Source organism: Aythya ferina (assembly GCF_964211825.1).
Source record: "Aythya ferina genome assembly, chromosome: 13".
Classification (NCBI taxonomy): domain Eukaryota; kingdom Metazoa; phylum Chordata; class Aves; order Anseriformes; family Anatidae; genus Aythya; species Aythya ferina.
The window spans coordinates 14,473,407-14,485,320 of NC_140311.1; the positions used below are offsets into that span (position 1 = coordinate 14,473,407).

The 11,914-nt window shown below is 54.8% G+C and overlaps 3 long non-coding RNA genes across 3 annotated transcripts; all 3 read left to right on the forward strand.

Moving 5' to 3' along the window:
- The first annotated feature begins 2,696 nt into the window (after nt 1-2,696).
- On the forward strand, nt 2,697-4,743 carry LOC311444051. Its single transcript, XR_014697632.1, has 2 exons — nt 2,697-3,103; nt 3,416-4,743. It is a non-coding gene; the product is annotated as an uncharacterized lncRNA (long non-coding RNA).
- A 1,353-nt stretch (nt 4,744-6,096) lies between these two features.
- Nucleotides 6,097-8,143, forward strand: LOC311444052. The gene is made up of 2 exons (XR_014697633.1): nt 6,097-6,503; nt 6,816-8,143. It is a non-coding gene; the product is annotated as an uncharacterized lncRNA (long non-coding RNA).
- A 1,373-nt stretch (nt 8,144-9,516) lies between these two features.
- On the forward strand, nt 9,517-11,563 carry LOC311444053. The gene is made up of 2 exons (XR_014697634.1): nt 9,517-9,923; nt 10,236-11,563. It is a non-coding gene; the product is annotated as an uncharacterized lncRNA (long non-coding RNA).
- Nucleotides 11,564-11,914: the final 351 nt, after the last annotated feature.

The following is an 11,914-nucleotide window of genomic DNA, read 5'->3' on the forward strand; positions in this document are numbered from 1 at the left end:
ATCATCACGTCGTTGGATTTCCAATCCCTTACCTTCGAGTTCTGGTATCAGAAAGAATGGTGGCCTGAGAAGTCCAACATAACTAGTACCTGAGGATCGTAATGGGACACGGTGTCAAAGACCTTCCTGAAGTCCACGAAGACGATATCCACTGCTCTGCTTTCATCTGCCAGACTTGACATTTCATTACAGAAGTTCATCTGCATTCAGTCAGTCTCATTTCGCTTCATTTGGCAGATTGGTTTTTCGACAAGCAAATCCCAGATCTAAGCAAGCTGAAAGCAACAGTCCCCCTGTTCAGCATACTAGTCCTGTACTGACCTCGCGAGCCATAGGCATCCTGTTGAAGATATTCCATAACACAATTCCCACCACAACTTTGTCCCTGAGGTAGAAAACGACACCTTTGCCATAATCTTCTCCTTCCTCTGCAACGCGAGGCGTTGGTGAAGCACTCGGAGAAGTGGAAATTTCCGAAGCTTCTGCTTCGGTTTCACCTTCCGATCGGATACCTGTCCCTCATGTAAAGATGTCACGTCAAAGAACCAGTGCAGAAAAAGGCAGCAGCTCTCTACCTGCGGTGATAAAGGCAGGCTAAAGAGAAGGCTTCTCTAAGAGACTGAGGGGTGTTTTTCTTTGACTTGACGCCAGCAAAAGTTAGGATTCTTTAACACAATAACGAAGCAATCCTAACACAAAGCATAACGCTGACAACTCCTGGCTTCCGTCACCAAACACGCTGTAGACTCACCGAACGGTTTGGGTTGGAAGAGGCCTTCAAGATGGTTTGGGTTGGAAGAGGCCTTAATTCTGAACCCCTGCCACGGGCAAGGACACGAGATGCACTACATCAGGTTGCTCAAATTCCCATCCAGCCTGACCTTGAGCGCTTCCAGGGAGGGGGCATCCACAACTGCCTTGGACAACTTGGTCCCGTGCACTGAACTCGCCCCGTGCAGTATTGGCCAGGCTGAGCACAAACTGGGTGTGTGGAGGCTGCACCGTCCCCGCTTCATGCGGCTCGGAAAAGGTGCCTGCACAAACCAGCCTTTTTTGCCACAACTCTAACGTAATGCTGACTTGCGGAAAACAGACTCCACAGGCAGTAGGATTGTAAAGTGGGTATGTTTATTGGTTCGTAAGGTTTATTCAGCGCTGGGCAGCACGGGGGTAGGCCCACCAAAATCGTGCCTGCCTGACGGGGCAACTTGCCCTGGTTCTATGCAGCAAAGAGGTACACGTGCACAAAGTTTCCCAACGCGCCTATACACGTTCATAACCTAGCTCCGCTCCGTATTAAAATGAGCTCCAAGGAGTCATTTCCATGAGCTCCTCCTGGCTGCACTTGCGCACTGTCTCCTCTCCTGGTGGTGGTCTTCGGGGGGTCGTGGGGACGAAGGCCGATAACTCCTCGTCATCACCACCAGCTGACCCCCTCAGCTGCTCCTCGGCTCTTGCCCAAACCACAGGGTCGGTCTCAGCTGCTTTTTTGAGACCGGTTCCCCGGTTTTGTCAGGAAACGTCCTCTGTGAGGGGCCCCGAGACTCCTCGTTTCGGTTCATTTGCACAGCAGCAAGCAAAGACACTCAGCACCATCTATTTTCTAACGCCATGAAGCGAGCCCCCATTCTTCCCTTCCCGGCTTTACCAATCCCGATTGTTTCCTGTAGAGCTCACGAAGGCGATGGAGCAAGCCCCCCCTCTCCTAGCCTCTCCTAGCCTCTCCTAGCCTCTCCTAGCCTCTCCTAGCCTCTCCTAGCCTCTCCTAGCCTCTCCTAGCCTCTCCTAGCCTCTCCTAGCCTCTCCCAGCCTCTCCCCCCCCTCCCCTCCTCTCCCTGGCTTCCCGCCCTCCCCTCAGGTATTTCTAGCCACGTCCATGCCCCCTCGGCTCCCCTCGGCTGCGCTCGGCTCCCCTCGGCCCCCCCTGCTGCACTCGGCTGCGCTCGGCTCCCCTCGGCCCCCTCCGGCTCGTGCTGCTCAGCGCGCCCGGCCGCGCTTCATTTGCATAGCCCCGCCCCCGAGCGCCCCAGCGGCCTCTCAGCTCTTGGGGCCAGCCGGAGCCCCTCCTCCCGTGGAGGCGGTGTTAGCCCAGTGGCAAGAGGTGCTCACATAACCCCGCCCTACCGCGGCAGGAGCCATCAGGGTCACGGGTTCGAGGCCTGCCTGGGGGGTTGACCCGCTCTCCCTGTTTTGCACACAGATACTCTTGCTTACAATTCCTTCCTCTTTTCTTTCTGCTCTCTGGTGTGTTTTTTTTGCGTTTTTGAGAGGCTAGGAGAGGCTAGGAGAGGCTCCTAGCCTCTCCCCCCCCTCCCCTCCTCTCCCTGGCTTCCCGCCCTCCCCTCAGGTATTTCTAGCCACGTCCATGCCCCCTCGGCTGCGCTCGGCTCCGCTCGGCTCCCCTCGGCTGCGCTCGGCTCCGCTCGGCTCCCCCCGGCCCGTGCTGCTCAGCGCGCCCGGCCGCGCTTCATTTGCATAGCCCCGCCCCCCAGCGCCCCAGCGGCCACTCAGCTCTTGGGGCCAGCCGGAGCCCCTTCCCCCGAGGAGGCGGCGGTGGCTCACCGGCTCGAGGCGCTCGCATAATCCTGACCTTGTCACGGGTTCGAGACCCAGCATGGGGGTGCAACGTCCCTCCTTTTGCACACCCATACTCTTGCTTACAATTCCTTCCTCTTTTCTTTCTGCTCTCTGGTGTGGGTTTTTTTGCGTTTTACTCCATTACGAGCAAGTCCCGTTCATCTGGTAGATCCTGGGGATCCTGGCTTCCTAGCAGAATCTTTCCTGTTGGCCCCTTGAGAGTTACTATCTTCAGAGACTTTACGACTGAAGCCTTCAAATTAACTTCCTCAGAAAAGAGATTAAACAAGGCATCATCCTTAAGAAGATGGATCCCAGTAACAAATCAAATACTGTTTCACCCGTGCTGCTCCTGGGAGCCAGGACCAGATGTTCCCTTCCAGGTTCAAGACCTTCCAGGTCTGGACGCGAGCTACTTTTCTAATTCCCTTTTGTAATTTCTTCAGTGACTTTCCTGTTGTCATCGATTTGAAGACAGCAGCTTGCATCATTTGGCTTTGTCCATAGGCACCTCCTCCTCGTGCTGGTACGTAATCGAGGACCGTGAGACGTAGCATTATTGCAGCTCGCATCGCATCTGGGTGGCTTGATCAGCGAGCAAGTCAGGAACCTTGGCGGTTTGGTCGGTGACGGTTTCAAATACTGCCTGCCACCTTATGATTCGATTTAGGTTGCACATGTATCTTACCTGCCGAGCTCCTGCAACCACCTCCTTCGGCTTCCAAGCGGCTGGCCCATAACGTTGGGTGATTCTCTCTGGAGGCCGCTCATCTGTACCCCGTTTCTGGTTACTTCCGGAAGCTAGGGATGTATCTCCTGACCTCTTTTCTCTTTTAAGATCATCACGTCGTTGGATTTCCAATCCCTTACCTTCGAGTTCTGGTATCAGAAAGAATGGTGGCCTGAGAAGTCCAACATAACTAGTACCTGAGGATCGTAATGGGACACGGTGTCAAAGACCTTCCTGAAGTCCACGAAGACGATATCCACTGCTCTGCTTTCATCTGCCAGACTTGACATTTCATTACAGAAGTTCATCTGCATTCAGTCAGTCTCATTTCGCTTCATTTGGCAGATTGGTTTTTCGACAAGCAAATCCCAGATCTAAGCAAGCTGAAAGCAACAGTCCCCCTGTTCAGCATACTAGTCCTGTACTGACCTCGCGAGCCATAGGCATCCTGTTGAAGATATTCCATAACACAATTCCCACCACAACTTTGTCCCTGAGGTAGAAAACGACACCTTTGCCATAATCTTCTCCTTCCTCTGCAACGCGAGGCGTTGGTGAAGCACTCGGAGAAGTGGAAATTTCCGAAGCTTCTGCTTCGGTTTCACCTTCCGATCGGATACCTGTCCCTCATGTAAAGATGTCACGTCAAAGAACCAGTGCAGAAAAAGGCAGCAGCTCTCTACCTGCGGTGATAAAGGCAGGCTAAAGAGAAGGCTTCTCTAAGAGACTGAGGGGTGTTTTTCTTTGACTTGACGCCAGCAAAAGTTAGGATTCTTTAACACAATAACGAAGCAATCCTAACACAAAGCATAACGCTGACAACTCCTGGCTTCCGTCACCAAACACGCTGTAGACTCACCGAACGGTTTGGGTTGGAAGAGGCCTTCAAGATGGTTTGGGTTGGAAGAGGCCTTAATTCTGAACCCCTGCCACGGGCAAGGACACGAGATGCACTACATCAGGTTGCTCAAATTCCCATCCAGCCTGACCTTGAGCGCTTCCAGGGAGGGGGCATCCACAACTGCCTTGGACAACTTGGTCCCGTGCACTGAACTCGCCCCGTGCAGTATTGGCCAGGCTGAGCACAAACGGGGTGTGTGGAGGCTGCACCGTCCCCGCTTCATGCGGCTCGGAAAAGGTGCCTGCACAAACCAGCCTTTTTTGCCACAACTCTAACGTAATGCTGACTTGCGGAAAACAGACTCCACAGGCAGTAGGATTGTAAAGTGGGTATGTTTATTGGTTCGTAAGGTTTATTCAGCGCTGGGCAGCACGGGGGTAGGCCCACCAAAATCGTGCCTGCCTGACGGGGCAACTTGCCCTGGTTCTATGCAGCAAAGAGGTACACGTGCACAAAGTTTCCCAACGCGCCTATACACGTTCATAACCTAGCTCCGCTCCGTATTAAAATGAGCTCCAAGGAGTCATTTCCATGAGCTCCTCCTGGCTGCACTTGCGCACTGTCTCCTCTCCTGGTGGTGGTCTTCGGGGGGTCGTGGGGACGAAGGCCGATAACTCCTCGTCATCACCACCAGCTGACCCCCCCAGCTGCTCCTCGGCTCTTGCCCAAACCACAGGGTCGGTCTCAGCTGCTGTTTTGAGACCGGTTCCCCGGTTTTGTCAGGAAACGTCCTCTGTGAGGGGCCCCGAGACTCCTCGTTTCGGTTCATTTGCACAGCAGCAAGCAAAGACACTCAGCACCATCTATTTTCTAACGCCATGAAGCGAGCCCCCATTCTTCCCTTCCCGGCTTTACCAATCCCGATTGTTTCCTGTAGAGCTCACGAAGGCGATGGAGCAAGCCCCCCCTCTCCTAGCCTCTCCTAGCCTCTCCTAGCCTCTCCTAGCCTCTCCTAGCCTCTCCTAGCCTCTCCTAGCCTCTCCTAGCCTCTCCCAGCCTCTCCCCCCCCTCCCCTCCCCTCCTCTCCCTGGCTTCCCGCCCTCCCCTCAGGTATTTCTAGCCACGTCCATGCCCCCTCGGCTCCCCTCGGCTCCCCTCGGCTGCGCTCGGCTCCCCTCGGCCCCCCCTGCTGCACTCGGCTGCGCTCGGCTCCCCTCGGCCCCCTCCGGCTCGTGCTGCTCAGCGCGCCCGGCCGCGCTTCATTTGCATAGCCCCGCCCCCGAGCGCCCCAGCGGCCTCTCAGCTCTTGGGGCCAGCCGGAGCCCCTCCTCCCGTGGAGGCGGTGTTAGCCCAGTGGCAAGAGGTGCTCACATAACCCCGCCCTACCGCGGCAGGAGCCATCAGGGTCACGGGTTCGAGGCCTGCCTGGGGGGTTGACCCGCTCTCCCTGTTTTGCACACAGATACTCTTGCTTACAATTCCTTCCTCTTTTCTTTCTGCTCTCTGGTGTGTTTTTTTTGCGTTTTTGAGAGGCTAGGAGAGGCTAGGAGAGGCTCCTAGCCTCTCCCCCCCCTCCCCTCCTCTCCCTGGCTTCCCGCCCTTCCCTCAGGTATTTCTAGCCACGTCCATGCCCCCTCGGCTGCGCTCGGCTCCCCTCGGCTGCGCTCGGCTCCGCTCGGCTCCCCCCGGCCCGTGCTGCTCAGCGCGCCCGGCCGCGCTTCATTTGCATAGCCCCGCCCCCCAGCGCCCCAGCGGCCACTCAGCTCTTGGGGCCAGCCGGAGCCCCTCCCCCCGAGGAGGCGGCGGTGGCTCACCGGCTCGAGGCGCTCGCATAACCCTGACCTTGTCACGGGTTCGAGACCCAGCATGGGGGTGCAACGTCCCTCCTTTTGCACACCCATACTCTTGCTTACAATTCCTTCCTCTTTTCTTTCTGCTCTCTGGCGTGGGTTTTTTTGCGTTTTACTCCATTACGAGCAAGTCCCGTTCATCTGGTAGATCCTGGGGATCCTGGCTTCCTAGCAGAATCTTTCCTGTTGGCCCCTTGAGAGTTACTATCTTCAGAGACTTTACGACTGAAGCCTTCAAATTAACTTCCTCAGAAAAGAGATTAAACAAGGCATCATCCTTAAGAAGATGGATCCCAGTAACAAATCAAATACTGTTTCACCCGTGCTGCTCCTGGGAGCCAGGACCAGATGTTCCCTTCCAGGTTCAAGACCTTCCAGGTCTGGACGCGAGCTACTTTTCTAATTCCCTTTTGTAATTTCTTCAGTGACTTTCCTGTTGTCATCGATTTGAAGACAGCAGCTTGCATCATTTGGCTTTGTCCATAGGCACCTCCTCCTCGTGCTGGTACGTAATCGAGGACCGTGAGACGTAGCATTATTGCAGCTCGCATCGCATCTGGGTGGCTTGATCAGCGAGCAAGTCAGGAACCTTGGCGGTTTGGTCGGTGACGGTTTCAAATACTGCCTGCCACCTTATGATTCGATTTAGGTTGCACATGTATCTTACCTGCCGAGCTCCTGCAACCACCTCCTTCGGCTTCCAAGCGGCTGGCCCATAACGTTGGGTGATTCTCTCTGGAGGCCGCTCATCTGTACCCCGTTTCTGGTTACTTCCGGAAGCTAGGGATGTATCTCCTGACCTCTTTTCTCTTTTAAGATCATCACGTCGTTGGATTTCCAATCCCTTACCTTCGAGTTCTGGTATCAGAAAGAATGGTGGCCTGAGAAGTCCAACATAACTAGTACCTGAGGATCGTAATGGGACACGGTGTCAAAGACCTTCCTGAAGTCCACGAAGACGATATCCACTGCTCTGCTTTCATCTGCCAGACTTGACATTTCATTACAGAAGTTCATCTGCATTCAGTCAGTCTCATTTCGCTTCATTTGGCAGATTGGTTTTTCGACAAGCAAATCCCAGATCTAAGCAAGCTGAAAGCAACAGTCCCCCTGTTCAGCATACTAGTCCTGTACTGACCTCGCGAGCCATAGGCATCCTGTTGAAGATATTCCATAACACAATTCCCACCACAACTTTGTCCCTGAGGTAGAAAACGACACCTTTGCCATAATCTTCTCCTTCCTCTGCAACGCGAGGCGTTGGTGAAGCACTCGGAGAAGTGGAAATTTCCGAAGCTTCTGCTTCGGTTTCACCTTCCGATCGGATACCTGTCCCTCATGTAAAGATGTCACGTCAAAGAACCAGTGCAGAAAAAGGCAGCAGCTCTCTACCTGCGGTGATAAAGGCAGGCTAAAGAGAAGGCTTCTCTAAGAGACTGAGGGGTGTTTTTCTTTGACTTGACGCCAGCAAAAGTTAGGATTCTTTAACACAATAACGAAGCAATCCTAACACAAAGCATAACGCTGACAACTCCTGGCTTCCGTCACCAAACACGCTGTAGACTCACCGAACGGTTTGGGTTGGAAGAGGCCTTCAAGATGGTTTGGGTTGGAAGAGGCCTTAATTCTGAACCCCTGCCACGGGCAAGGACACGAGATGCACTACATCAGGTTGCTCAAATTCCCATCCAGCCTGACCTTGAGCGCTTCCAGGGAGGGGGCATCCACAACTGCCTTGGACAACTTGGTCCCGTGCACTGAACTCGCCCCGTGCAGTATTGGCCAGGCTGAGCACAAACGGGGTGTGTGGAGGCTGCACCGTCCCCGCTTCATGCGGCTCGGAAAAGGTGCCTGCACAAACCAGCCTTTTTTGCCACAACTCTAACGTAATGCTGACTTGCGGAAAACAGACTCCACAGGCAGTAGGATTGTAAAGTGGGTATGTTTATTGGTTCGTAAGGTTTATTCAGCGCTGGGCAGCACGGGGGTAGGCCCACCAAAATCGTGCCTGCCTGACGGGGCAACTTGCCCTGGTTCTATGCAGCAAAGAGGTACACGTGCACAAAGTTTCCCAACGCGCCTATACACGTTCATAACCTAGCTCCGCTCCGTATTAAAATGAGCTCCAAGGAGTCATTTCCATGAGCTCCTCCTGGCTGCACTTGCGCACTGTCTCCTCTCCTGGTGGTGGTCTTCGGGGGGTCGTGGGGACGAAGGCCGATAACTCCTCGTCATCACCACCAGCTGACCCCCCCAGCTGCTCCTCGGCTCTTGCCCAAACCACAGGGTCGGTCTCAGCTGCTGTTTTGAGACCGGTTCCCCGGTTTTGTCAGGAAACGTCCTCTGTGAGGGGCCCCGAGACTCCTCGTTTCGGTTCATTTGCACAGCAGCAAGCAAAGACACTCAGCACCATCTATTTTCTAACGCCATGAAGCGAGCCCCCATTCTTCCCTTCCCGGCTTTACCAATCCCGATTGTTTCCTGTAGAGCTCACGAAGGCGATGGAGCAAGCCCCCCCTCTCCTAGCCTCTCCTAGCCTCTCCTAGCCTCTCCTAGCCTCTCCTAGCCTCTCCTAGCCTCTCCTAGCCTCTCCTAGCCTCTCCTAGCCTCTCCTAGCCTCTCCCAGCCTCTCCCCCCCCTCCCCTCCCCTCCTCTCCCTGGCTTCCCGCCCTCCCCTCAGGTATTTCTAGCCACGTCCATGCCCCCTCGGCTCCCCTCGGCTCCCCTCGGCTGCGCTCGGCTCCCCTCGGCCCCCCCTGCTGCACTCGGCTGCGCTCGGCTCCCCTCGGCCCCCTCCGGCTCGTGCTGCTCAGCGCGCCCGGCCGCGCTTCATTTGCATAGCCCCGCCCCCGAGCGCCCCAGCGGCCTCTCAGCTCTTGGGGCCAGCCGGAGCCCCTCCTCCCGTGGAGGCGGTGTTAGCCCAGTGGCAAGAGGTGCTCACATAACCCCGCCCTACCGCGGCAGGAGCCATCAGGGTCACGGGTTCGAGGCCTGCCTGGGGGGTTGACCCGCTCTCCCTGTTTTGCACACAGATACTCTTGCTTACAATTCCTTCCTCTTTTCTTTCTGCTCTCTGGTGTGTTTTTTTTGCGTTTTTGAGAGGCTAGGAGAGGCTAGGAGAGGCTCCTAGCCTCTCCCCCCCCTCCCCTCCTCTCCCTGGCTTCCCGCCCTCCCCTCAGGTATTTCTAGCCACGTCCATGCCCCCTCGGCTGCGCTCGGCTCCCCTCGGCTGCGCTCGGCTCCGCTCGGCTCCCCCCGGCCCGTGCTGCTCAGCGCGCCCGGCCGCGCTTCATTTGCATAGCCCCGCCCCCCAGCGCCCCAGCGGCCACTCAGCTCTTGGGGCCAGCCGGAGCCCCTCCCCCCGAGGAGGCGGTGGTGGCTCACCGGCTCGAGGCGCTCGCATAACCCTGACCTTGTCACGGGTTCGAGACCCAGCATGGGGGTGCAACGTCCCTCCTTTTGCACACCCATACTCTTGCTTACAATTCCTTCCTCTTTTCTTTCTGCTCTCTGGCGTGGGTTTTTTTGCGTTTTACTCCATTACGAGCAAGTCCCGTTCATCTGGTAGATCCTGGGGATCCTGGCTTCCTAGCAGAATCTTTCCTGTTGGCCCCTTGAGAGTTACTATCTTCAGAGACTTTACGACTGAAGCCTTCAAATTAACTTCCTCAGAAAAGAGATTAAACAAGGCATCATCCTTAAGAAGATGGATCCCAGTAACAAATCAAATACTGTTTCACCCGTGCTGCTCCTGGGAGCCAGGACCAGATGTTCCCTTCCAGGTTCAAGACCTTCCAGGTCTGGACGCGAGCTACTTTTCTAATTCCCTTTTGTAATTTCTTCAGTGACTTTCCTGTTGTCATCGATTTGAAGACAGCAGCTTGCATCATTTGGCTTTGTCCATAGGCACCTCCTCCTCGTGCTGGTACGTAATCGAGGACCGTGAGACGTAGCATTATTGCAGCTCGCATCGCATCTGGGTGGCTTGATCAGCGAGCAAGTCAGGAACCTTGGCGGTTTGGTCGGTGACGGTTTCAAATACTGCCTGCCACCTTATGATTCGATTTAGGTTGCACATGTATCTTACCTGCCGAGCTCCTGCAACCACCTCCTTCGGCTTCCAAGCGGCTGGCCCATAACGTTGGGTGATTCTCTCTGGAGGCCGCTCATCTGTACCCCGTTTCTGGTTACTTCCGGAAGCTAGGGATGTATCTCCTGACCTCTTTTCTCTTTTAAGATCATCACGTCGTTGGATTTCCAATCCCTTACCTTCGAGTTCTGGTATCAGAAAGAATGGTGGCCTGAGAAGTCCAACATAACTAGTACCTGAGGATCGTAATGGGACACGGTGTCAAAGACCTTCCTGAAGTCCACGAAGACGATATCCACTGCTCTGCTTTCATCTGCCAGACTTGACATTTCATTACAGAAGTTCATCTGCATTCAGTCAGTCTCATTTCGCTTCATTTGGCAGATTGGTTTTTCGACAAGCAAATCCCAGATCTAAGCAAGCTGAAAGCAACAGTCCCCCTGTTCAGCATACTAGTCCTGTACTGACCTCGCGAGCCATAGGCATCCTGTTGAAGATATTCCATAACACAATTCCCACCACAACTTTGTCCCTGAGGTAGAAAACGACACCTTTGCCATAATCTTCTCCTTCCTCTGCAACGCGAGGCGTTGGTGAAGCACTCGGAGAAGTGGAAATTTCCGAAGCTTCTGCTTCGGTTTCACCTTCCGATCGGATACCTGTCCCTCATGTAAAGATGTCACGTCAAAGAACCAGTGCAGAAAAAGGCAGCAGCTCTCTACCTGCGGTGATAAAGGCAGGCTAAAGAGAAGGCTTCTCTAAGAGACTGAGGGGTGTTTTTCTTTGACTTGACGCCAGCAAAAGTTAGGATTCTTTAACACAATAACGAAGCAATCCTAACACAAAGCATAACGCTGACAACTCCTGGCTTCCGTCACCAAACACGCTGTAGACTCACCGAACGGTTTGGGTTGGAAGAGGCCTTCAAGATGGTTTGGGTTGGAAGAGGCCTTAATTCTGAACCCCTGCCACGGGCAAGGACACGAGATGCACTACATCAGGTTGCTCAAATTCCCATCCAGCCTGACCTTGAGCGCTTCCAGGGAGGGGGCATCCACAACTGCCTTGGACAACTTGGTCCCGTGCACTGAACTCGCCCCGTGCAGTATTGGCCAGGCTGAGCACAAACGGGGTGTGTGGAGGCTGCACCGTCCCCGCTTCATGCGGCTCGGAAAAGGTGCCTGCACAAACCAGCCTTTTTTGCCACAACTCTAACGTAATGCTGACTTGCGGAAAACAGACTCCACAGGCAGTAGGATTGTAAAGTGGGTATGTTTATTGGTTCGTAAGGTTTATTCAGCGCTGGGCAGCACGGGGGTAGGCCCACCAAAATCGTGCCTGCCTGACGGGGCAACTTGCCCTGGTTCTATGCAGCAAAGAGGTACACGTGCACAAAGTTTCCCAACGCGCCTATACACGTTCATAACCTAGCTCCGCTCCGTATTAAAATGAGCTCCAAGGAGTCATTTCCATGAGCTCCTCCTGGCTGCACTTGCGCACTGTCTCCTCTCCTGGTGGTGGTCTTCGGGGGGTCGTGGGGACGAAGGCCGATAACTCCTCGTCATCACCACCAGCTGACCCCCCCAGCTGCTCCTCGGCTCTTGCCCAAACCACAGGGTCGGTCTCAGCTGCTGTTTTGAGACCGGTTCCCCGGTTTTGTCAGGAAACGTCCTCTGTGAGGGGCCCCGAGACTCCTCGTTTCGGTTCATTTGCACAGCAGCAAGCAAAGACACTCAGCACCATCTATTTTCTAACGCCATGAAGCGAGCCCCCATTCTTCCCTTCCCGGCTTTACCAATCCCGATTGTTTCCTGTAGAGCTCACGA